Source organism: Chrysochloris asiatica, unplaced genomic scaffold, assembly GCF_000296735.1.
Source record: "Chrysochloris asiatica unplaced genomic scaffold, ChrAsi1.0 scaffold00085, whole genome shotgun sequence".
NCBI lineage: Eukaryota > Metazoa > Chordata > Mammalia > Afrosoricida > Chrysochloridae > Chrysochloris > Chrysochloris asiatica.
Window position 1 is genome coordinate 10,787,832 of NW_006408603.1, and position 4,615 is coordinate 10,792,446.

The window sequence follows — 4,615 nt, forward strand, 5'->3', positions numbered from 1 at the left end:
GGGTTTCTGTTGAAGCACTAGAAGAATCCATCGGGGCACATTAGGAAATGAGGTAAGGGGTTTGGGTTTCTGGGTAGCATTAGCACTCCTGGTACTTAGCAGGAATGAGGCCGTCCAGTAAAGACCTGTCCTGCATTAAACATCAGTGGCATCCCTGGTGATCTAGCTGTGATCCAGAAGGGCTGGGATGGGCGCCCCCTTCCCCATTGTAGCCCTTCTAGTTCGTACTGACAGCCTGCCAAGAAGCTTGAGCCACAGCCGTCTAGAAGAGTCTCAGGAGAGGCCTGAAGTCCAACAGGCTGCAACTAGTTTATGGTCAGGACATCCCTCTGGATCTCGTGGCTTAACTGGGTCTGTAAGTCACTCAGCTTCTTCCTCAATCCAGACAGAACTGAGAGCACAATGGTTTCAGGGCGTAGAGAGCCACAGGACTCCACGTTGTAGTAAAACCTCTCTGGCTTGCCGTTGGGGTCATAGGGCGCCTAGGACTCATCCTCATCTAGCTCCTAGTACTCACTCTTTGGCCATTCCTCTGGCTTGGGGTATACTGTGTGCCTCAGGGCATTATCTGGATCATATTCAAAAGCCACCCCTGCTGTAGGGTTCCACTTGGCATGCTCCTTGCCAAAGCCCCTTTTGGCATAGGCTCGAAGTCTCAGCTCCTGCCCCTTTCTGAGCTTGACGATGAGGATGTCGTCCTGCTCTACATAGTCACTGGGGTCATTGTCGCGGTTCCTGGATGTCACCGGAATGACGCGAGAGCTGTTGGAGATGAGGTCTCGAGACGTGACGTGGAGAGTCTGGTCTTCATTGTACCTCACATCCAAGGTGAACTCCACTGAGCACTCGGGACAGAACTCTTCACACGTGCAATCCCGGGAGTTATGCAGCCTGTCCACAATGTCATCACTAATGAGGGGAATCAATCTGAGCCTATGAGCAATGAACTCATAGTGCAGGACTGAGGAATTGGCATCAATCTGCACCCAGTCAATGGCTATGGTGGGCACCTCAGCAATGAAGACCCTCCGAATAGAATTGGCCACCCCTAGGTCAGTATTCTCGATGATGAACTTGACATTTTCATCTGTAAGCTCCGTGATCCTCACCGTGGGTTGGTTGGCATACCGCATTGCGTCCCAGGTCTGCCTACTTGTGGTTTTGACACATACATCTATTTTTGTTCATCTTTTCAAAATGTAGTACGTATATCTACTTCTCACTGGGAAGTATTTCATTCTGTTGTGCTTAGGGTTGCTATGAGTCAGTACCAACTCGATGGCACCTAACAACAATAATCACCTACTATTATGTAATCCAAATTTCATATTTATAACAATAGTAAAAAATAAGTCCAACTATTGTGTACATTCATGATGTGTGTCTGACAGTAACAAATGCTGAGGTGTGACGTGAGAGTAATGTTGACTGCAATGCTTAAGGGTATATGTCAACTTGGCAGGATCTTGATTCTCAGTCCTTTGGCTGTGATGTAACAATGCAGTGTGGTGTGATCACCATCCATTTTTACATAACACCAATTTTCACATAATAACCTGGCTTTAGTAATTTAATCATGTCAATAAATGAGGAGTGGTGTATTCTATATTACATCTAAACTTTTATTTGTTCTTCTGCATTAAAAGAATTGAAGCATGTCTAATATAGAACTTGGAAATGGTTAGGTAATTATACAGTTTGATTTCTGGTACAATTTTAGGATCATGCCTGTTATTCATGTGTAAATATTAAGAAGCTCCTTTTCAATGTCAAGTTATCCTGGTTTGGACAATGAAGTATATGGTGCCGTTAATCATTAAAGGGCCATTACAGACTGCTTTAAAATGCTTACTTATGTGAGGCTTAAAAGAAATCAAATTGTGTTATCCTTTTTTAAAAAGTAGAAGAAGGGTTAACATACTCTGGAAGGCTTACTGGAGTCTGGCTCATGGCAACCCATGAGTCAGAGTAAAACTGCTCTTCATAGGATTTTCAATGACTGATTTTTCAGAAGTGGATAGCCAGCCCTTTCTTCCCTAGTGCATCTGGAAGGTTAGCTGGTAGTGGTTGAAGGAAGTCTTGTGAGCAAGTTTGCTTTTCTGTTGTTTTACTCAACAGTCTGGAGATCTTGCATACTTCTCTCTTGGGATCTGGGAAGAGGCACCACAATGCTTTTTTGGAGACCCAAGCCACATGGCAGGTCAGAGAGGCAAGAGAGTCTGGGTCAGACCTGGTTCTCAAGCATCTAAATGGGGCAGAAGTGCTCCCAGCATCTTGATCTTCTTGAGGCATGAAGGACTTGCTTGATCCTGACAGAAAGCTGAGGGCAGCCTGCACTGGCTGTGGAGAATCTCAGGCTCACATAGTCCAGTAGACATAGTCAAGGATCAGGAGGATGAAGATGGCCACAAAGAGCAGAATGTTCTTCAGGTTTTCTTGTCTAAGCACTTGAGTTTCTTCTCATAGTTGAAGACTTTGCTCATCAGGCTATTTTTCTCCTTCTTCAGAGACTTCATAGTCTCTGGGTTCAGCTCCGCTATGGTAGATGCCGTTGTTAATGGTCACTAGGTCCCTCTGACTCTCAGACAGCTTCTCCTCTAGCCCATCGATCTCTAGAGTGATGTCCAGATTCTCTAGCTCCTTTTTAGGTATCTTACTTTCCCGAGTCCCCCAGTCATTACTGCTAAGAAAGGCTGCTTTTGTCCCGTAGCCACCACCCTCTGCCACTGAGTCGATTTCAACTCACAGTGACGCTGTAGGAAAGAGTAGAACTGCTCTTTAGCGTTTCAATGACTGTAAATCTTTACATGAGCAGGCTGCCTCATCGTTTTCCTGAAGAGTGACTGGTAGGTTTGAACTGGTATCTTGCAGTTAGAAGTCCAGTGCTTAATCCACTTCACCACCAGGGCTCCCTTTTTGCCCCAAAGTATCTCATTTCTGTAGTGAAGTAGTTCTTACCTCCACCACTGGGATAAGTTAAACCTGACTCCCTGAATGCTCTTTCTGCATTTTCTTTAGATGCTCCATTTTGTTGTTGTTGTTTTGTTAAGTGTCATCATGTAAGCTCTAACTCATAGTGACCCAGCATAGGGTTTCCTAGGAGCAGCTGATAGGTTTGAACTGCCGACCTTGTGGTTCAAAGTCCAGTGCTGAGCCTACAGTGCCATCAAGTCAGCTCTGACTCATAACAATCACTACCCTGGCTTCTAAAGAGCATTTTGACTGCATTTCTTCCAAGACAGATTTTTTTGTTCTTCTGGAAGTATATGGTACTTTTAATATGAATAATATCTCCAACACCATAATTTAAATGCTTGGGTTCTTCTAAGGTGTTCCTTATTCATTGTCCAACTTTCACATGCATATGAGGCTATTGAAAACACCATGGTTTGGGTCAGACACACTTTAGTTGTCAAATTGACAGCTTTGTTCTTGAACACTATACAGAAGTCTTTTACAGTTGCTGTCCCTAAAGCAATATGTCATTTGATTTCTTGATTGTTGCTTCCATGACTATTGATTGTGGATCCAAGCAAAATGAAGTTTTTAATAACTTTAATCATTTCTCCGCTTATCATGATGTTCCATAAGTGAATGAAATCTGGGTTTAGCACTATTACACATTACTGAGTCCTTAAATGTCAAAGGAGAAAGTAGAGTGCAGTTAACTGTTTTCTCTCAAAATATCTTTAGTAAATATATCTTTTATATTTGCTTTTCAGCAAAACATAATGACAGTTGTAATATTAATAATTGCCAGGAAGGGTTTTCCCTAATGCTTTGATATCAAAGAAAGGACTTTTATATCCTCCCTAAAGAACAACACATATGGTAGGCTGAGGGTGGGGACACATTGAATCTCAAAGCACCTCCTGTTCTTGGGGAGATGCAGTAAAGTGGTCAGGAAGTATTAACTGGTGGGAGGAGGGCTGTCTATCTCCCCATCATTATTGTCACTTTAAGAAAAATACCATATGTTTGCTATAAATAGTGTTTGTTAATCTGGTTTTTAGTTTGTTACCTGGAACCCCCATCTTAATGGTCTTATGCATTGTATAGTATAAGGATATATAAGAAGGTTTTGGCTTTATACTTGTGACATTTTGTCTTCCTCCTGAAGACTTCGGGAGAGTGAGGGAGTCTGTGTGCTTTCCCTCACTACTATATTTAAGAGATAAAGAAACAATTACTTCTCTCCCCAGGCAAGTTCCTTTTCTATCAGGAAGCCTTTGCCTTGATTAGTCTTCAGTAAACAGAAAGCAGAAATGATTCCACCATAATACAAGCCTTTGGTAGGCTAATGGCCTTAGCACCTTTAAACTAGATTATTAGAAATATACTATATGGACTAAGTAAAATACCAGTCTTTTGTCCTCTGAAAGTCTACATTTAGCAAACATTTCCTATGAAGATACCAGACACTGGGATAAATGTTGAGATTTAGGTCTAAAAAGACAGTTCCATTCTTAAGGAACTCAGAAAGAAGGGATCTAGATATGCCAACAAACAAATGTCATGAAATGATATGATTATTTTAATGGGTAGTTATGCAAAGGGTAGAGAGTAAGTAGTGGTCTAGAGCACCTAGGGAAAATAGCCAATGAGCTTTGGGAAG

At 42.3% G+C, this 4,615-nt stretch overlaps 1 pseudogene; it reads right to left on the reverse strand.

Annotated features, from left to right (window-relative positions):
* Positions 1-305: 305 nt before the first annotated feature.
* Positions 306-1,133, reverse strand: LOC102831239 (annotated as a pseudogene).
* Between the last annotated feature and the right edge of the window lie 3,482 nt (positions 1,134-4,615).